This window comes from Notechis scutatus, chromosome 1, assembly GCF_049901735.1.
Source record: "Notechis scutatus isolate UNSWTSFEM ecotype Mainland chromosome 1, rNotScu1.2, whole genome shotgun sequence".
Classification (NCBI taxonomy): Eukaryota; Metazoa; Chordata; class Lepidosauria; order Squamata; family Elapidae; genus Notechis; species Notechis scutatus.
Window position 1 is genome coordinate 38,525,134 of NC_142009.1, and position 23,246 is coordinate 38,548,379.

General features: G+C 36.8%; 1 pseudogene; it reads left to right on the forward strand.

Moving 5' to 3' along the window:
* Positions 1-10,196: 10,196 nt before the first annotated feature.
* LOC148132752 (uncharacterized) lies at positions 10,197-21,779 on the forward strand (annotated as a pseudogene).
* The last annotated feature ends 1,467 nt before the right edge of the window (positions 21,780-23,246 follow it).

The following is a 23,246-nucleotide window of genomic DNA, read 5'->3' on the forward strand; positions in this document are numbered from 1 at the left end:
TGCTTCTGTCTCCTACTTTGCTACATTCTGTAGGCTGGCTTAGATTTATCCCCCCCCCCCTTTCAATCTTTGATCCAAGGCAATTTATGGATGTGCTGGTATGTGGGCTATGTAGAAGATGTCGTTCTACACACTTGGGTATGTGTATGTGCATGTTTTCTTAATGAAAAACTTGTGTGTGTGTGTGTGTGTGTGTGTGTGTGTGTGTGTGTGTGTGTGTGTGTGTGTGTTTTAAGGCATGCAGCATCATTGGATTATGTGTTATTTTTCCCCAGATCAGAGAAATATAGGACACAGGCTTTTAAAAAATATATTTATTTTCCAAATATGATAATTTGGATGTTGCTTGACACTGATGTAACTATAGTGATGCAGCTGGATAATTTTAGATTCTGAACTTAATCTTCTCCTAGGTAGCTCCTTCGGTTCTTTTTTAAATTTTATGCAGTAATTATCAGTTGCTACAATATGTGATCTTTTTATATTTGAGGACACCTCTAGCCTTTTTTATAATGATATCATTGATACATATTATTGGATTAATTTAAAAATAATAGGAATATTCAGAGATCATGATGGGGACTGATTAATTGCAAGTTTTTATATACTGCCTGTTCCTTTCATTTTTGGTAGCACAAGCATCAAAACAGGGAGAAAAAATAAAACATATAAAACTCACTACAACCCATCATTGCTGTTCAATCTATCATTTGAGCTAAGGCCCTACAGATCTATAGGCATCAGAAGGGTTCTATACTAACAGTAATTCCATTATGCTTTGATTCCTTCTGTATCTTCTACCATATCCATCTTCCTACCATACACAGCCCACACCGCCTGTAGGTACCAGATCAAGATTTCCATCTTGTTTTGGAAATATGTAGATTATAGTTGTAGATGATATAGATATAGACAAATAGAGAGGATAGAGATAGATAGATAGATAGATAGATAGATAGATAGATAGATAGATAGATAGATAGATAACAACGTATTGATATTGTAATAATCCCAAACAGATTATTTTTGTTAATACTTTCTCCCAACAACTTCATGTACATTAGATGTTAAAGATAATAGAATAGGAGACAGGAGTGAGACTAGGGCACCTCACATTAAAGTGTTCAAGGGTTTGAACTCTCCGACACCAATTAGAACTGCCCACTCAAGAAGGAGTAAAGCCACAAGATTGCACCCAGTCCCCAACCTTAGTTGGCAGTCCAAAAGAATGTTATATCTATAGTTAAACATGCATATACAGATTTTTACATGGGAATAAATTTCATTCCCACTTGGCTTTTCTTGATAAGTGAAGTTCAGGTAATGGTATTTGGTATACTAATGAATATTTTTGCCATTTTGTTCTTTCTTTATCTTGCCTTTTTTCTGTAGACTCATGGAGAGTTACAATACTTTCACTGAAAACAATATATCAGTGCACACTATGGGCTCAGAAGTCAATTATCTGTATAAGAATTTATTCAAGACAATTGGTGAAGAGCAGGAAGCAGTGATAGCAAATACAAATCCTGATCATGTCTGTACAAATAGATACATATTTGGGCATTGAGGAAAAGATCATGAAAGAAGTAACATTTTGACTAATACTTTGCTTGCCTATAGTTAACTGTGTTTTATTCCCATCGAATTATGATGAATTTGCATTCATTTCTTACTCTTAAATATAAAATACAATAATAATTCAGGCTCACAATTCTGTAAAATTGGATAGGTCATTTAGCCACATGAATCTTTGAGTCTACCTTTCCAAGACCAAGCAAATGCTAGAACTGCATTTTTCTGTTAATATTTTGGCTGTCTTAAAGAGTATTTATGGTCATGACCTCTGGAATCTTTCAGAGGATCCAAATATTCTAATACCAAATCACAATGGACTTTCATTTATTGATCTCCAATCCAAGCACTAAAATATGACAGATTAATCTAAAGTTTATCCAGAGGAGATTATAACTCATACATCTAGTCAAAATCCAGCAATCTATTTATTCAGCTGCAACTTGTCAGAAATCAAGCAGAGGAAGTTTGAATAGATTATTAAAATGCAGCAGAAGCAAGCCTACAAGTGGAGATTAGTAACAGTTAATTTGTGATTATATAAATGATGTTGTTGGAAGTCATGGAGAAAACCCCTTTTCAATATAGTTAACTCTAATGTTTGTGAACACTTTAAGAATGCAAAACTACTTTATAGATTCTAATAATTTAGAAATGTTCCTTTCTGGAACTAGCTGAAATAGCTGAGGATTTCACTAAGTAGAAACCTGAGATTTCATAACTGTGTTATTCTCTGTCCCACTATAGTACCTGGAAAATTTTTGGATGTGTTATAGGTATCACCTCAGCTGGGTCAGGCAATTCAAGGAAGCATTTCTGCAGAATCCATAAGGCTTCAGAGGAGACCTGGACTGATCCCAAATCAAGGTCTCAGCTTTATATTACTGTGATGACAGGTGTCTCCCAGAATTCTCCTCCCAAGTTAAGCTGATCAACTTTTAACTCAGAAGTTACTGCAAAATAAACGAGGTGATTGGTGGTTTTTCATCAGGGGGAACTCGTGCTTTGCTTTTTGCATTCCCCTTTCCTTTAAGTCAAGGGATTCCAATCCTTTTCCACTATATTCACAGGATGATCACAGGGGAAACTTGTGATCCATTTTATACCATTTTTTAACTCATTGGAAATATAAATGCAAAGAAAAAAAATGTGTGGTGGATTTAAACCTGCTGGAATGTTGATTTTTGTATTGGCCAATTGACTACAGATCGGCTTTCCATCCTTATCCATTTGCATGTTTACCTTCAGGAAGTAGCAGTGAGTTCCCAAGACAACATGAGTGTGTTTCTTGAGGTTGGTTGGTGCAATCCATGGCTATATGTATGTGCTCAGATTTGAGCTTGGGTCATCATCCAATTCCATCACACTGGCCATATGTGGCTATCCTAATGTCTGCTTTGATTGCATTATTCTTTGGCATAGTTACCACTATTATGGATCACAGTATCAGTAGAAATGCATGCATCCCTATTGGGGATCTTTTATACAGCATCTAGTAGATAGTCCTCCAACATTACCTCTATAATTCTCAATGGAGAAAATGAAACCAGAAAAATAAAATGGGCCTTATCCAACAAAATGAAATTTAATGTGGAGAAAAGCAAGGTTTACACTTAGACAGGAAAAACCAAAGATAGAAGTACACATTAGGCAAAACTTTGCTCAAAAACAGTAACTGTGAGAAGGACCTTGGAGTCTTGGTGGACAATCACTTAATATGATCCAGCAGTATGAGACAGCAGCCAAAAAAGCTAATACTTGGTTAAAAGCTTGGTTGTATAAACAGAGGCACAGAATCAAAATCACATGAATTATCAGTATCGCTTTATAAAGCCTTAGTAAGGCCACACCTGGAATACTGCATCCAGTTTTGGTCACCAAAAAGTACAAAAAGACATTGAGACTCTGGAAAAAGTGCAAAGAAGAGCAATTAAGATTATTAAAGGCCTAGAGACTAAAACAAATGAATAACAGTTGCAGGATTTGGGTTTGGCTAGTCTAGAGAAAAGAAGAACTAGGCCATATTCCAGTATTTGAAAGGCTGCCACAAAGAAGAGGGGATCAACTTATTTTCCAAAGCACTAGAGGACATCACAAAAAACAATGGATGGAAGCTAATTAAGGAGAGAAACAATCTGAAATTAAGGAGAAACTTCCTAACAGTGAGGACAATTAACCAAGTTTGCTGTCAGAAGTTATGGGTACTTTATCACTGGAGATTTTTAAGAAGAGACTGGACAGTCACTTGCCTGAAATGGTATAGGGTCTCCTGGCTGACATGGGGCTGGACTAGAAGACCTCCAAGGTCCCTTCCAGCTTTATTCTGTTTGATTGATTGATTGAAATCACAGTAAAATAATTGCTTTCTGTTTACCAAGGGTAGAGAAACATGGTTGTGAAAGAATTTTGAGGTTAATCATTCCTAATGAAGTGGGGTATCATTTTTAATTAGTCATCATGTAAAACAAATATATCCACAGACCAAAAACTAGCACATCTGAAAGAGAGAGAATAGAGAAAAAACAATATCTATATTTATTGGTGACTAGAAAGCCTTATGGTCTTTTTCTGTAAAAACAAAAAAAATGAATGTATGATTTATGGTTTTGATGATTAAACAAGAAAGATTATAGAAAGAAGAGAGTCATGATGTAACTTTAGAGAGAAAGATTACAATACAATTGCTATGAAAATGTTGGAAGCCACTTCTTTAAGTCTTTATACTGTTCTTTATATCTTGCTTTCTTTTCCATTTTCTTCTCTCTCTCTTTTTTTTGTTTCTTATTGCAATTTCATGTTATTTCTTTCCTTCTTTTTCTGTTTTAATTTAGTTTGCTGTACTTATCATTATTAAAACTTTTTAAAAATATAAAAATTATATTTTAAAAAGGAAAGAGGCAGAATTGCTGGTCTCAGTTCTGCTTTCTGATTGTTGTTTTTGCTTTTTGCTTTTTCCAAAGGATGAGTATTTCCCTCATGAAATTCAAGTCCAGAGTAAAAATGCAACTCTTAGGCCAAAGGCTATTTGGAAGAGCCATGGTTTGGCATGGTGCCTGAATCTATATAGCATCTCACTGAACTGGCTTCCCTGAGGAATGCATTTCAGAGGATCAGTGCCCTACTATTGATAGAACCTCACCAAGTGACAGTATCCAGGGAAACATAATATGCTTTCTTCCATTCTGCATCATCACCACCAAAAGCCCCACTTTGGACACCAACAGCAACTCAGCATTCTGTGTCCTTGCTCCAAATAATTCTGCGATAGTTTTGACTGAATAAAGGGGCGGGGGGAAGAGCAAGGGAAAAGCACATTCCTGGGCAAAAACCTACACTTGGCTTGTACAAAAACCTACTCTCAAGCAGTCCACATTGGAATATTTTGAGTTGGTGCCCCATTAACATTTTTCTCCTAAATATTCTTGTGTTTTTTGTAAATGTACAAAATTTGAAATTACCCTAAGCCTATTGATACTTTTCACTTTTTCCAAAGAGGGTGCTGTTTTATGTCATACAAATCTATGCATGGAGATAAAGCCTCATAATCTTACAGGTAAGATCCCCATGAGGATTGCACCAGGAGCAATCCTGAGCTATTAGAGAGTGATCTAGGGCACTATCTCTCCACTTTTCCTAACAAGCTGTCAATGCACATGGATGGTGCCTTGAGGGTAATTGGTGAAGGATAACATCATTGGTTTCTACCTTCCAGAAATGGCTGCCAGCCAGTTATGATGACAGAACAAGAGGTAAATGTGGGTGTAGCCTTAGAAAGCATCACCCTATCCTTTGGTCTATGTGTTTGTGTTTGTATGTATTTATTTTAAAGTTTACATTCTAGTTTTTGGTTTTGGATGATCTCTGGAGCTATATAATTTTAAAGCATAATTGCCAGGCTAAAAATTCTCTCACACATCCATGTATCACCAGAAGTCCCTAGATCCTTTAGTTAAGCACTTCACATATCCTCTGAAAGACAAGAAAATGAAAGAGTAAAGTCCAAATAAAGGAAGGCCAAGGAAAAAATAATAAAGAAGAATTTGTTTTTTCTAGTATAACTGTAGAAGGCAGTTCTGCTCTCAATGGGCTTTTACCATAAAACATGAACACTGAGGGAGAATAAAGAAGAAAAATCACCAGTAGGAATTCTAGGACCAAGGCTATATAGACATGTTTAAAAATATATTCATGAATTCATTAAATATATGTCTAATTAAATTTAAGACGCCTTACAAAGTACTGTATTTCAAGAAATTCAACATCCAAACACTGACTAGATCTACTGCCATCTACTTTGTTTCAGTAAATTTGCTGCATTATGTTGTTTGGATCAGTCCCTTAAATAGTATGTAGAAGCTAGCCATGGTTATTTATTTATTTCCTTGGCTTGCTTTATATCCATGAGAAATGCCACTGAAGCTCTGTCCCTTACCACACACTCATTTTGCATTGGTACTATTTAGTTCTGTTAATTTGGTTTTGCCATATTATGATTTCTGAAAAGCTTTCTGGAGTCCATAGCAAAGGAGAGCTTCTTGGGTTTGAATGAAATCTGCCTTGAGCAGACAGGTTTGGCCTTTCCTTTCTGCGAATGTAGCTAAACTGTCAGACTGTTTATGTTTCAGTAGTGATTTAATAGTGGAGCTATGGAGACCAGAGAACATGATAGGTTGACCAAAGTCATCCAAACATGGAAAGGTTAGGTTGAGGGTCTGTCCAGTTCTCTGCTCTTAATCCAAGAGCTTTATAGCTTCAGCTTTTAAATAAGCCACAGTGGTTTAATGTATAAAGGAAACCAGCTGGCATAAACATGACCCAACGCGAGTCTGAGATAATAGTTCATTTTGGCCAGTTTTTATTGGGATGAGTAGTCAGAAGAGTATTTAAAGTCTTAAATTCATATAGACAGAAGTAAATACACTTGACCTAAGGCACTCCTCCAAAAGGTCAGGTTAGGTCACTTTAATTACATTATGACCCAATAAAAGCTAATGAAAGGTTTTACAAGATTCCATTAAAAGGTCTTCTTGTCTATAATTGTGTCTGGTACAAACTATGAGTCCGAAGAGCTGTTCAACCTTTCCAGTCAAGGAAAGTGGAATTTAACACTCTTAATATGGTTTAAAAGGTGCTGGGTTCTTGGTTATACCAGGCTTTAAGTAAAGACAGTGTTTTAGAAGTCTAACAAACATTTAAATATAATTTAAGCTGCATTTACATCTTCAGCTGCAGAGCCCTTTGTAAGAAACTGCATTGTGTTATTTATTTTACTTTCAAATACTTTGCATTTTTTAATTTAAAAAAAATCTTGTTGGAACTTTTATCGGCCCACAATCTTTAAAAGCAGAAAAGAATAATTTAGAGCTAAGAATTTTCATCTCAGAAATTGGGTAAAGCCAGAAAGGGGGAGGATGGGGGTTATAAGCAAAATTCCTGCCAGATATGCATACCCTTACTACAAAAGAATAGTTATTTTCTCTTTTTATTATTAATTGCTAATGTTCAGGTTATGAATGCAGTTGAAAATGATATAGGGAATCTCCTTCCCTAACCCCCATTTTCTTAAAATATTATTATTTCCAGAGTGGTTTGAGATAAAAATAGCAGCTACTAATCAAAAGGAGTTCCCTACATAAAAACAGGCAAACAATTCCAAATCTTATGCAATCAAATTATTTTACAAAGAAAAGGGCAGTTTATGGTGTTATGTCCACCCCATTCCAAGTCCACCGCTATGCAGGTATCCAGAATAAAACATCCTTGTCAGATGGGGCTAGACATACAATGAAATGGAGCCCATCTTCCTGGGAAATTGGTTCCATTCTCAAACAATTGTTGGTTAAGATTTTTTTTTTTCTTAATATTTCAAGAAATATAGTCAGTATAGGAGTTGTACTAAGATTAGAGTGTGTGTGCACAAATCACACAAAATAATTTTCAGCCCTCTCCTTTTGCCCCTTCTCTTGAGTCCTCTCACAACTTAGAAACTAGAACTGACTCCCTGTAGCTTTCTTCTCCCATCACCCACCCTAAAAATCAAAATAGTAGGTCACAAATGAATACAGAGCCAACAAAATGAATAGTCATGAGCCAATTTCAAGAGAAATCGGCTCATTACCATGCCAGGGGCTGATCAAACCAAATGCTCACAGATCTTTCTCCAGCAAGCAAGGTGCTGTAGGCTGCATGTATCCTTCTGCCAGCAGGAAATAACTCACAGTTTTAGAATTAAAAGAATCAAAATAAAGTTGTGGTTGGCACCCACAATCCCTCTCTGTGTCTTTTTCTACCTGAGTTGGAAAGTGTTATTGGTAATTACAAATTTAAGCAAGAAAAGGTAGCACAGAAAAAGCCTGTTCTGGTGCTCCTTCAACAGAAGTTTGAAATTAGACATAGATACCCCAGAGACAATGCTTTGTTCATGACTAAATCTGCCTTTTCCCCAAAAATAAAAGAGGCAAAATGAAGAGTATGCCTTGTTTTGAGTTACTGATCTCACTAGTAGATTGTAGGAAAAGGCACAGTCACACATTGAATCATCTAGCAGAATAGGGTTGTAACAGTGTTATTATTAATTCTTGGTTTTGCTCTTTATATCCATAAGATCTTTTTGTAAAGCATAATCTGGATTTAGAATTGTTTCAAAAATAAATAGAAATACTGTAATGTTATTTACAGTAATGGTGGGTAGGACCATGCTTTAGATTAGGGCCATGCTTTATAGGACTCCAGTGGGGGGAAGTATTCAAACAATAGATCAAGTCAGAATAAAAACTACCAGATTTATTGAAAAGATGATGGGTCTAACTATAAGACAATCTTTCCAAAAGGATTATTAGACAGAAAAAAGTTATGTACAGCACGTACAAAGATGTACACTACCCTGATTTCTTACTTTGACAGTTAGAGTATGACAAACTTAGTAGATATGTGTGCACACTTGGGCAGTATGGAAATTGACTTAAGGGTTCTATTTTACAATTAAAGTAGTAATGTAAAATACTCCCTTTGTAAGATTAATTGAACTTTATCTGCGTATATATCCAGGCACCATTCTCTCATACAAATTGCTTACACAAGTTGGATTCAGTTGGGTAAGCCTGCTTCCACATAATAAGCCTGATGGATTCAGTAGGTCTCAGTATAAAATATGTACATATATTTAAGATTCTAGTTCTGTTTAGTGTTACTGTTCCATCTATGTACAGAGGGTAAGTATCTGACAGAGGTTCTCTATCCCTGGAGACCATTTAACAGTTGGAGGAACCTGGTTTTCCTGAGACATCATTTGTGAAAACCTCTATGGTTGGATGATACAATTTCTTTCAGACATTCACCATCTATTTGGGGAGAATGAATTACAAGAAACAAAATCATCAACATCCCTTTTGGATTGATTCTGGCAGTTTCCCCTTCTTCTTCCCCTGTTTCAGCTACTTGATTTCATTATTTGCAATAACAAAAAACAAAAACCTTCAATTCACCCCATCTTCAGTAGAGTCTTTCTCTGTTGCTATATTGTCAGCAGCAAAAGAAGGGCAAGGCTGGTGTGTACCAGCCTTAGTAGCTGATCATCTTTGTTCTTGTTTACATTTCAACCACTTGTTTTTCTTATTTGCTCCTAACTCACCTACTTTTACTGTCAACAATTGAAGTTGTTACCATCATCCAGATGGGGCCAAGAAAGGTATGTTTTGTAGGAACAAAATTTTGTGTCGCCTGAAGTTTTAATCTTCAAAAAACCCAAGTCCAATGAGAATGCATTTCCAATATGATTGGCAAAAGGTGTTGAATTTGAACATACAATTTAGTTTCATATAGATTTTAACAACAAAAAAAAGGCAAATTAAAACACTGTACAAGCAAACTGGATTTATACATGATTATACTCTAGATTATTAGAGCTACATTTCATTTGGGATCTTTCCCTAGCAATCAGCACAACTATCCTCCAGCCTTCAAAATATTTGTCTGCTAAGAACACAAACAGAAGCAAAAAGAGTAATCTTAAGAAGCCTTCAAAACACAAAGTCAAAGAAACTCTGTAATATGAGTTAAAAAGGTAAAGATAAAGATTTCCCCTGTACTATCCTGTCCAATTCTAGGAGGCAGTGCACATCTCATCTCAATGAGGGAGGCACATGGAACACTGATACTTTCCCAGTGAAGTGGTATCTATTTATCTAACTTGACTGATCCTTCAGGTTGTCAACTCGTAAAGCATTCCTATGCCTGTTACAGAGTTGCCATAAACAGGGGTGGGAGGAAATCTGAAGGAGCAGTGAAACCACTTAGGTATGCCAGAGTTGGCTTCATACAGATTAATGCTGGACATGTTGCTCTAATAAATCTTTTGGTTTCTTTTGAAGCTTGGTTCTAGGCTCATGATTCAATTGGGGCAATCGCGGGAATCCTGACACAGGGATTATACCTTTCCAGTACAATCCAATTATTTAGAAGCCATAGTGGTGCAGTGGTTAAAATACAGTATAGCAGGCTGCTTCTGCCCATAGCCAGGAATGCAGGGATGGAATTCTACCGGTTTGGACTGGTTCGGGTAAACCGGATGTTAAAGTTATATCTGGTTCGCCAATCTGGTATTTCAACTGAATCTCTACACAATGCAGGTAAGTGAAGGTTCCGCATGGAGGCACTGAGAGGGGGGAAAATGGGCCTTCCAGAAGTCAGGAAACAGGCCTATTTCTGGTTTTCAGTGGGCCTCCAGAGCCCAGGGGAGGTTGTTTTTGCCCTCCCAGAGGCCCAGGGGAAGCCTCTGGACCCTTGAGAGGGTGAAATATAGCCTACCCGGAAGTACCAGAAGTCGTGAAATGGGCCTGTTTCCAGCTTCCAGTGGGCCTCCAGAGCCCAGGGGAGGCCTCCCAGGGGAAGTTTTCGCCCTCCCAGAGGCCCGGGGAAAGCCTCTGGATCCTCGGGAGGGCAAAAACGGCCTCCCCAGGGCTCTGGAGGCCCACTGGCAGCCAGAAACAGGAAATTCCAGTAGGCCATGCCCACCATGGCCACACCCACCCAGTAACCAGGCAGCAAACCAGTTGCTGGGATTTTTGAATCCCACCCCTGCAGGAATGTGATCTTGACCAGCTCAAGGTTGACTCAGCCTGCCATCCTTCCAAGGTCAGTAAAATGAGGACCAGATTGTTGGAGCAATATGCTAACACTTTAATCCTCTCTTGAACTTGCTGAAGGAAACAGTTGCCCCTTTGTACTGATTTTCTGCAAGTTTGTTCCATTGACTGAATCTTAGCTCATTCAGTTGTAAAATGGGGATAATAACACCTGCCTACCTCACAGGAATGTGTAGGAGATGAAGAGAAATTAAAATGACTGCAAGGAGGCCTGCTCAGTGTTCAGCCCCATATGCCAACCTTTATGTTTGTGCACATATATGCACAGAAAATTGACCCTGGCATCTTTGGCAGGGTTAAAATCTTATTAACACTAATAAAAACAGACAGCACACTTAAATTTCCAAGCAGTGTTGCTTAAGAAAGCTTAGTGCTTTCCTCAGCATGCTTTTCGACTTCTCCAAATTGTTGCATATTAAGTTAATGTATTCAGAAATAGGATTCAGATTCTTTACACTAAAAAACACCCTACTTTAAAAATCTGTCTGTATATGAAATTATTTCAAACAAAAAAATCTCTTGCTTCCAAGAGAGAGAAAAAAGAGATGAAGGAAAGAATAGCAATTCCCATATGAAAATAAGTAAACAAGAAATTAACATCAGCTTTCATTGTTAGCTTAGTCTTCCCATTGCTTGGCTGTACAATGGTTCATACCCAATACCTTGTGATCAATTCATTTGTGCATTATTTATCATAGACTGCATTCTCACATACTGCTGGAACAAATATTCACAAATGCTAAAAGTGTGGCTAGCATTCCAGCTGGGAAAGCAAAGCTTTCTGTCTTCAAATTCAAATGAAATTTGGTGAAAGCTGTAGACTAGCTAGTTTCTTTTGGTTGTTTGCTTTAATCGGGTGCAAAAGATCATTGTTGCATGCCATGTAATAGTAGAGCTTGAAAGCATTTGGAATGATCCAAATCATTCTCCCATATTTGTTGCTGCTATATTTATATCATATCTTTTCTTTGAATGAACAAGATGTCAGACTTATTAACTCTTCTTTAAGTGGACCAGTTTAATGTACTACTTAAGATATTGACCTAGAAACTAGAAGACCATGAGATCTAGTCCTATCTTAGGCATAAAAGCTGCCTGGGAGACTTGGGTTATTGACTCTCTCTAAGCCCAATTCATCTGACAGAGTTCTTGTTGTGGGAAAAGCAGAAGGATGAAGGAGCATTATGTATGTTTGCTGCCTTGCCTTCCTTATAAAGTAACAAAGGTGGGATAAAAATCAAAGAAATAAAAATAATTGTTCACAATACCCCTGTGAAATAAGTTGGACTGAGGACAAACTACTTGTACCTGTACCTTCCATCTCCCAAATCTGATAGCTTAACCACTTATAGCATATGTCTCTCATGTAGAAGAGCTAATTACATGGTAGCTAGCAAGAAAATTTCTTTCCCTTGAATAAGGGGATAGCTTTTACTTGCTAGCCACACGGATAAAAGCAACAAGAGTGAACTTCCAACAAATGTAAGTCTCCATTAAGTATGTATAAAATTGTAATCTTAGAAAGGGATGTAAAACATGTTTCTTCAGAAGTAATTCTAGTGAAATATAGCCCAGTCTTATAATCTTAAAATGAACCTTTCCATGGATGCTTAGACTGTGGTCCTGCACCCATTTAGCCAGGTATAAGCCCTGCTGATTCTCAACTTCTGTGTTGTAATGATAGCTTTGCAGTTCTGCAAAATATTCTCCTGAGTTTAATTTATAGGTATAAGTTAACTATCAGTTTAATTAATATAATTCTTTTGTTGCTGTTAAACTCCAAGATCTTCCTTAGAACTTTCAGGCAATACCCTTCTTGGTTACTGAAATTTCAACTCTGTTTTCTCTGCCTGCTGTTCTTTCCTTGATCGATTATATTTACAAACAATTGCTAACTAGCAAATATGATTGTATTTTAAAATTATAAATGTTTACTAAAAGAAGTGTCAATCAGAAAAAAGGGCAGATTTTGAACATATTAAAATGATTTTAAAAAATAATAAAAGCCAATTATTAACAATGCATATTTATAATTTGTTAGGTTCACCCATAGATAATTCCTTTAATTAAAGCATTTAAAAAGAAAGCTGGTTAAATAAAGCATCCCAGCTTTTTTCAATATGTGTTTCATATTTTCCATTTTTTCCTTAATGGGCAGGTATTTCAGGTATAAAAGCAATCAATTTCTAAAACTCAAATGTGTTGAAATGTATGTATGCACTTACCTTATTTATGACCCAATCTGATTTGCCCCCATGTTGTATAAAAACATATTTTCATAGTGTTCTGTTAAACCTCACCAAAAATGAGGCCGTTTTCAGCAAACATTAAAAAGTTAACTATTCATCATGAATTGTTCCAGCTGAGACCTAAATGAGGCAGACATCTGTCAGCAAAACAGATCAGCTCCTATTGATGAATAGTGGACCATAAAGGAGGCTTATTTTAACATTTCTAGGATAATTGTCTTTCCTCTCTTTTCACAAATCTGAGTCCAGCCCTTTTCAAGAGAAGATGTCATAAGAAAAAGAGTGGTGGGTCAGTAGCCCATCCTCAAGGTCAGGAGCCTGTAAACACCTGCTTGTTCTCACATAACACCTGCTTGGAGGAATAACAAAACAGGTAAGGGTTTTTTGACCCAACAAGAGTCACAAGCTCTTTCACAATTTGTACAAAAACCAGTGAAAGGAGGGACTTTTTTCCCCTCTTGTCAGGCCCCCAAAGGTCAAGTTTCCTTCCCCTTCCCCAATATTGTACTTCTGAAAAGCCTAATTGGGACCTTCAAGAATCCCAGGTGACCATACACTGTTTGTGCTCTGTCACTAATTGAAAGCCAACAAAATGAGGCCTAGAAAAAGTTGGTCTTAATAGAAGGAACCAATTCCCTTCTTTTCCCCATCTGTCTCTTTTATTTCCTCTCCATTATGCCTTTTTCTACCAAAGGAATGAAATAACATATAGATCAATAGATATTCTGTCTCATTGCCTCATTCACTCACTCCCACACAAATACACTGTTTAATTTCCATTTGGATGTAGTTTTGAAAGAAAAGAAATTCACTTGGCCTTTCCCTCTCCTACCCATCAGGAATAATTAATCAAAAGTAATTTTCACCCCTATAAAATAACTGTATGATGTGCAAACCTGAGTGGTTATCTCTTGCAGATCATACCATGAAGTCTGCTGATGACAGAGTGGCAATTGCACCATATACGCATGCATGATGTCTTGCTATGTTAGAATGAAACTGTTGTTCAAATGGGTTAAAATTTTACCAGAAATGCAAGCAAATTTGACATGAAAATGTATGCATTTTACAAAATGCAAATGTAGCAAGAAGACTACATTGTGCCTTGTGAATTTTGATAGCAAGTCTAATCTTGTTTATGGGATGCAGGAAACAAAATTCAAAAAGCCTGTAGTCGAAGTTCACTCAAGCAGATACAGTTGTATTGTAATATATTAATTTGGCGACAACAAATCTTTTTCTATCAAAGCCTGGTTTCCAAGGTTCCACGACATTGCACTGGTGTTATCAAGAAATAGAAGACAGAATAGAACTGTATAGATTAAGAGGTGACTTTGTGTATTTCCCAACATCTCTACATTAAATAGCAATTGAGAAGCTACTGGGAGAGCCTTTGTTAATCCAAATAGTCCACTCTGGATTAGATGAATGAAATGGTACCTTCAAACGTAAACCTATTAGTTTATTCCTTTGTAAATGAAGAGTTTATTCCTTTGAAATGAAGAGTTGTCATTTTATATGGAAAAGGAAAGCTATCTAGACAGCTATGTTGATGTCTTTACTTTAAATTCATTATTCTAAAAAGGCCATAATTCACAACATGAGAACAATCATTTTCTTTCTCACTGTTTTCCTTCATCTTGTGTTTATCTCAGGTATAGCACCCTTGGACACAGAGTTATTATTTAAGTTTCATACAGCAGGTATGGAGAAACATAATCTTTCCATGAATTTGTTTGGTCAATTTCAGAATGAATAAGAGAATAGCTAGTTTCCTATCCAGCCAATGTGGTGCTCAGACCCACAGCCTTGGCATAATTAACACTACATTCTGACTAACTGAGCCAGACAGCCTAGTCCATTGAGCTAGCTGGCCAGCTGCCATCATTATGGGCACTCGGTAACATGTAAACATTATTTGCTAGAAAAATACCCATTATGTTGGCTACAGGCCACAATCTAGTTAAAAAAAACAGTGCCTTTTCTATGACACACTTTAGCCTCTTCATAGCTCTACCCATTTCAGTATTACTATGGGTGATTGCCTTTTGCATTTCCCTTGCTGATAGAATAGTGTACTTCCATAGATGCTTTGATTACCAATAGCCCCAGTGCAGAACACTGCTGACTCCACTTCAGCATTATGAGAGCCATATTTCATCTGCCACTCAATTCTGTCCTAGCTGGTTATATTCAAAGCAGATCAACAGTTGGTGTAGTGAGGTGGTAACTGACAATTGCAGAGGGAGTACCAGAAGATTTAAAGCTGCTTAGAATTGAGGCTGACAGTCTGATCTCAGCAGAACAAGATGAGCCACCAGGAACTCAACATATTCAAAATTCTATATTCAGAAGGAAAATGGTGATGCAAACCATATCCTGGTCATTACACCAATTCCTGGTATAGGAATGAAATTCGTCATAAAACAATATTAAGCTAATTTGTACTGACCACACATGAATGGGGGGGGGGGGCACTGATGGTGAGGATTTGTATTTTCTTATGTATTAATGTATTATAGACAGGCAACTCTGTGCCACTGATTATAGTCATTGTGATGATGATTTTACTCTATCTACCGGTATTATGGCAATTGCTGGCCTGAGGCTGTCTTTGGTCAACTCAAGGCAGCAAATACATATAATGTTCCTGGCTTCTATTGTCCTCATAACAATAGCCCTATGAGGTGGATTAGGCTAAAGAGAGAGTGACTGGCACAAAACCACCCAATTGGCTTTCATGACTAAAATCGGACTAGAGCTCAGTTTCCCAGTTTCTAGACCAGCACTTTAACCTGTTATGGTTAATTGGCAAGAAATTTGGGATATACAAAAAGATAGCAACATGGTATATAAATCATTTGTGGAACTTACTGCCATAAGATACAGCAATGGCCATTGGCACCAAAAGCAATATAAGAAAAAGTCATGGAGAATGAGCTTTCCAGTTGTTACTACGGTAGTATGATGGTTATGTTCTTCTAAAAACATCCCTGAGAAGATGTAATAGAAGAAAGAAGAAAGCTTCATTGAGCATGTAGCATATTGTGGCAGTTGCTGGCCTGGGGATTTGAGGACTTAGGAAGAAGATATTGGATATGCGTGGAGAGAGTGAAAATGTCAGTTAGGTTATTAGAGTCAGCCATGTCTTATAGTTGTCAAGTGTGGTAGGCAGACACAGATTGAGGTTATTGCCAACTGGTAGTTAGGCTGGGATATCATTGCATGATTGGTAAGATATACATGCTTAAATTCTGGGAGAAGGATGGCAGGACGTAGGGGAGGACTGATTATGGAGATAGGGCAGGCAGTGATATCTTGGTTGTGGCAAGCAGAGAAAAATAAGGCTGGCATCTGGATGTGGGTTGACCATAAGGAAAGGGATGTTTATGCTTGAAACCAAATCCATCTTCCACTACCCAGCATTCAGACACAAAGCCATGTCTCTGGATCCACAGTAGGCTTGGCTTCTAGCTGCTGATATCAAGATTGTCCTCATCCATGAACTTATTCTGGATGGGATAGTCAAAAGAAGGTTTTCCTTTCTCTGACATGGGCCTACTTGAGTGAGATCAGCCATGAATTCAGAGCATTGGGACAGAGTAGGTGTTGTTAGCTGAGAAGGCTTAATGACTTCCAGAGACACTACATGGCAAGTAACTTGATATGAGAATGTAGAACATCAAGGAAGGAAATCCTTTGATCCCCATCTAAACAGAGAGAGCTGAAATATTCTCAACTACCCTGGGTCTCTCAAATTTTGTGAGGAATGTGAATAAAGCATGGGGAATAGAACATTTTATTTAATTTCTAAACTGCCCAATAATCAAAGTGAGGAAAAGATACCAGTTTAGTTTAAGTTAGGAATTATATTTTACATGTATAATTCATGGACCATTAAACCCAATTCCTTGTTGATGCAAGGATACACAACAGTTGTACCTTGAATATGTGGCCCTCTTGCCTCACATAGGAAAATAAAGAATAGCAATGCCACTTAGATTTACAGTACTGTATGTATTGATTTGTAGCTGCTTGATTCTTACAAGTATTTGAAGGTTTAGATAGAGATCTATGAGAGATGAAATATACACAACCAATTCAAAGCATGCCAAGGAAATAAATGGAAGAATTAAATTCATGGAACATGTGGAAAGATACTATAACAGAGGCATTTATTTGTTTGTTTGTTTATTAGATTTGTGCGTCACCCATCTCATCAAGACATTTTAAAAAGGACTTTCAAAAGAGGATTCTCAGAACAATTAAGAAGTTCTCAAAATAAGAACTCTTGTTATCATAATATGAACTGGATGTGGTAGCAGCACTGGTGGGAAATATCAGGAGTTTTGAGAAGAAAACCAATCTGACTATGGCTTTGTTTGAAGTTATAAAAGTGGAGAGGAAGTACAACATTTTGAAGCCAAAATACAGTACAAAGTACTTTGGACAGGGCAGCTTTACTTGGGCAGCTAATCTTTGATTTAGGTAGTTATGCATGCAGGAATAGCAATAGCTCTTAGACTTATATACTGTTTCACAGTGCTTTACAGCCCTCTCTAAGCAGTTTACAGAGTTCAGCATATTTTCCCCAACAATCTGGGTCTTCATTTTACTGAACTTGGAAGAACGGAAGGCTGAGTCTACCTTGAGCTCATGAGCTTCGAACTGCCAAACTGCTGGCAGCCAGCAGTCAGCAGAAGTAGCTTGCAGTACTGCATTCTAACCACTGCACCATCACAGCTCATGCCCAGAGGTAGATGTTAAAAACATTGAGAGGGAGCAATGGCTATGCAATCAAAGTCCCACTGTGTATACCCCTGTATGTATGCGTTAATATGTAGTAGAAAGTAGATAAAAACAATGTACACTGTGCCATGAGTCTCTAGATCAGTAAGAACACATGTAACTCTAGTGATAATACACAGAGCTGTGGTAGCACAGTGGTTAAAATGCAGTATTACAGGCTAATTCTGCTGACTGCCAGCTGCCAGCAGTTTGGCAGTTCATTTCTAATTGGCTCATGGCTGACTCAGCCTTCTTTTTTTCTTTTTTTTTTTTTGAAAGTTTTATTTGGGTTTTCACAAAAACAAAATACAAATAAAACATCTTTTTTGAAAATAGCATGGTCCCAGGTTATCACTTCTTCACACAGACACCAAACTCAATTTCATGCTCATTTTTATATTCTATTCCATATCTTATTACCGTTTTATATTTTCTACATAGTTTTTCCCCTCTTTTAATTTTCTCAACTTTATTTTAATTATCTCATCTCAATCAAATCATTATATTTATACTTTTGTCTGTCCTGTTTCAATTTCATATTATCTTTTCTTATTAAACAAATTTTTCCCTGTAGTTGCCAATTGGAGTATGACACCTTTATATCTTTTAATTTTATCCATTCAAACTCTTATTTAAGCTTAAATGTATACCTTTAAGATTATAGCATTCAATATAATACATAACTTCCAATCGAATTCTGCTTGGTACATTCTTAAAATACACACTATATTCTTAAAAAGAAAAAATTATATATATATGTAAATAAAGCACACATTCCATTCCAATTCAATTCTATCATTAATATCCATTAAAATCTTAACATCTTTAACATTTCTTTTCAATTAAATATCATACTTCCTTGGGAACACTTATAAACTTTCCATAGTTAATTCTTTTTTTCCCATATTTCTCACTTATATTTTTATAAATCATTACTAATAATTAAAAATATTCCCATTTAATTCTCTCAATCATTTTAATTCATTTATTTATTACCAAACATTCAACTACATTACAGTAAATATTTTATCCATCATTTTAATCATATTTTCTAAAATTATTTCTGTTTGTAATATAACAATGCTATCTTATGTACCTTTGCAGAATCCCTTTTGCAATTAAATTTTCACCTATTATTTCTAAACAAGCTTATGGTTACAATCCTTATATTTTTCCCTGTTTCTCCATTTCTTGTTTCTGTCTTTTACAACTTCTTTTCCTTGCCTTCTTCCCCCTCTTCTTCTCCCTCCCTTTTTACCCCTCGTCTCTCTACTTCTAACTCTCTCATCTGTAATCCCCTCTTCTGTTGCTTTCTAATATTATACTTATCTTTCAAATTATTATTATTCTTTTTGGTTGTTTTTTCTAGTCTTAAATCTTTCACTCTCTTTCCCCCCTTTTCTTTTTTCCCCCCACTTAAAATTATTTGATCATTAAAGATGGGTTCTTCTTTGTCCCAATCTTCTTGTTCTGCAAGCGTTTCTTGTTGTTTCTCATAGTTCCAGATCTCCATTTCTAAGAATTGAAATACGAAAGCCAAAATAACCTCTCCCTTCTTGTGCATCTTCTTTCCATTTTTTAAGTTCTATTTTCAGTTCTTCTAAGAGTGATACCATTTTAAAGACTTTTAAACAACCACCCGTTAATTTTAGTCATCCAACCAAAAATCACCAAGTAATCCAAATAATCCAAGGCTGTTTCTACTTGCTTCTTTTTTCCACTTTCTCTTCCTGGGGTTCTATTATTTTGTTACCAAGTTTCCATTAAAATGTATCTTTGAGGAATCTTGTTAAAATTTCACTGTAAGTTCCTTTTAGTTACAGTTCCATTCCTTAGTTCCAGGCAGTCTCCTCCATTTTTCCAGATCCTGCCCCTTTATTCTTTTTTTTTCTCCTTTCCTGCTTTTAAAAATTTTTAAATATCCAGGAATCTTTATTATCCCTTTGACTTTTATTTTCAGCTTAGATGCCTATTAATGTCAAAGTGGATTTTTTTCAATTTCTTGCTTAAGTCTCTTAGCTGTCAGTATATGGAAGGGAAGGAAAAAAAAACCTAATCCTTTCCCTTCTCTCTCTCCTTCACAGCTTCAAAATCTTCTTTGGGAATAATGTTATTAAATTTAAATTCCAGGGTACCTTATTTGTTGCTTTTGCTGTTTGACCCGGTCAACCAAAACTTTCTCTTCTTATCTTCCTCCTGCACATTCTTTTCCGGTCGAGTTCTTCTTTGTGGTGGCCATTTCTGACCACCGCTAAAACCGCCTTCGGGAAAGGGAGTAATGGCCAGCTGGGGAGGAGAGATGCGGCTCTCCTCAACCCTGCAGGCAGTCTCCCCCTTCTTCACCACCTCTACGGGGTGGCTTAGCCCCGAAACCAGCCGGCTCGGGGTGCTCCAGCAACGAGCATGGATCGAAGCCTCGCAGAGACAAGGTTTCGGTCTGTCACCAAAGAAGCTCAAACCGGAAGCCCCCCTGGCTGACTCAGCCTTCTGAGGTTGGTAAAATGAGGAGCCAGATTGTTGGGGGCAATATGCTGACTCTATAAACTGGTTAAAGAGTAAAGCACTGTGAAACGGTATATACTGTATATTCACTACACAGTACCACAGTTAACAATGGTCCCAACCCAACTTGGACTTAAAAACTGTTCATGAAAATGAGCTTACCAGCTTCTAAAGCAAACTGATCCACCATCAAACAGGTATCATCAGGAAGCTTTTCCAAATATTTATTTTTTAGTTCTATCAACAAAGCAACAAAAATGTACATCACCTCTTTCAGTACATGTTAACTCTTCAAATATTTGAAAATAGCTCTCCAATTTGTCACATAATAAAGATTGAGAGGATAGTCTTGGGTCACACAAGATGCAGAAAACTTTTTTATATTAAGACCACTGGTCCATATTGCCTGCACTGATTGGAATGATTCTTTCACATTTTAGGCAAAAAATAAAAATGGCTCCATTCTGGGATGGGAGGGCCACCAGCAGCATGGAAGAAAAGGTAGAAATTCTTTGAAGGAGAAGGTGAGATGTGGCTGAGGTTGATAGAATCCTAAGAGGCAAGCCACCGCTGAATCTAGGTCTATACCACTTCCTGCCACATAAACAAAAAAATAAATAAAATAAATAAATAATAATAAAAAAAACTAAGAGCCATCCAAGTTACCCAAGAGTCATCCAAATTACCTAAGAGCATCCAAGTTACCCAAGAACTTGCTCTTCCTGAGGCCACTATCTGTGAACTGACATTAAATATCACATTTCGGTTCTTATTATGTTACAGAGCCCCCGATTATGACATCAAACATGTAAACAAGCTACATACACTACTAACATGGGCAGCATCCTGCCCACATGCTTTTATCTTTCTTGGTGACTTCAATCTACCTCATATTAACTGGACCCTAAATGAATGTACAACTGAACCCATACATGCAACCTTCTACAAGGCTGTAACAAATCTGGGACTGGAACAACTAGTAACCAACAATACTAGGCTTAACAACTGCCTTGATCTCATCTTCTGCAATAGTTTGAATACAATTTATGGAATACAAATTAAAGAACCCTTTTCCAACAGTGACCACAATATAATTGACTTTTGTCTCAACATACATCCACACAAAAATCATCACAACGACAAAATCCCCAATTATAACTTCAAAAAAAGCAACTATGATCTTTTAATCAATGATCTCTCTTCCTTTGATTGACAATTTCTATTCATTGGATGCGATACAGTTGAAGACCATGACAACATATTCTTACTAGAAATCAACATATTCTTACTAGAAATCAAAAGAGCCATCAAACTATATGTACCAATAACAACTCCCAAAACAAGGAAAAACAGATTACCCATAACAATAAGGAAGCTTCAATCCAAAAAGAGATCACTTTGGTGAAAAAACAAATCTGGTCATGTTGCCAACTTCAAAAGCCGATACAAAAATCTATGCCACCAGATAAAAACTGAATGCACTAATTATCACATTAAACAAGAAGAAAACCTTCTATGCACAAATTCCACCCGTGCTTTCTACAATTTTGTAAACAACAAACTAAAAGACTCAAGGTCCATCCCACCCCTGAAAGGACCTAATGGTAAAGACTGCAATGACAACATCATCAAACCATCTTTAACACATTCTTTGGCTCAGTATTTGTAAACAGCAATGGATCAAGCCCAGTACTTCCTAGTCGAACGCAGACAACTACAATTATCTAATACATATCGATTTTACAGAAGACATTGTTGAAAAAGCACTGCGCAATCTAAAACCATACCTATCTATTGGACCGGACGGAATATGTGCCTACTTCTCTAAAAAGCTATCCACTGCAATAGCAGAACCTCTAAGCATAATCTTTGAAAAATCTTTCAGAACCAGCTCCTTTCCAAAACTTATGGTCACAAGCCATGGTCATCCCCAACTTCAAAAAGCCTAGTTGAAAATTACAGACCAATCTCCTTATGCTGCATCACCTGTAAAGTCATGGAATCAATTATTAACCATTCCATTATCCTCCACTTAGAGACAAACAACCTACTCTCTAATAAACAATTTGGTTTCAGAAAAAAACTATCCTGCAATCTGCAACTCTTACACTGCAAAAACATATGGACTATACAACTCGATCAGGGCAAAGCAAATAGACGCAATCTACATAGACTTCTCTAAAGCCTTTGATTCAGTGGTACACGACAAACTACTACTAAAACTAAAATCTTATGGTATGTCTGGACAACTGCATAACTGGGTAGAAGCATTCTTGTCAAACAGACAACAAATGGTCAAAATTGGGAGCGTCCTATCAAAATCTGTACCTGTCAACAGTAGTGTCCCCCAAGGCAGTGTTCTAGGACCAACTTTCTTCATACTCTACATAAATGACCTCTGTGATCATATTAAGAGCAACTGCATTCTCTTCGCTGATGATGTAAAGCTATTCAACACCACAGACAATACTACTACCCTCCAAAAAAACCTTTACTATGTATCAGAATGGTCAATCAAATGGCAACTTCAAATCTCAACAAATAAATGCTTTGTCTTACATATTAGCAAAAAAAAAATAATAATAATCAGAAAATAAAATACAAGCTAAATAATCAAGACCTTGTTGAAGATCCAAACTTTGTCAAGGACCTTGGAGTACTCATCTCTAATGATCTAAGTGCTAGAGCTCACTGTAACTACATAGCCAAAAAGGCATTAAGGGTTGTTAATCTAATCTTCTCTGGTAATATCACACTACTAACTAGAGCACACAAAACATTTGCTGGACCTATACTTGAATACACCTCATCAGTCTGGAACCCATATCATGTATCTGATATTAACACAATTGAAAAAGTCCAGAAATATTTCACAAGAAGAGTTCTCCACTCCTCTACTCATTGCAGAATACCTTATGCCACCAGACTTGAAACTCTAGACCTAGAAAACCTAGAACTATGCCACCTCCGGTCCAATCTAAATATAGTA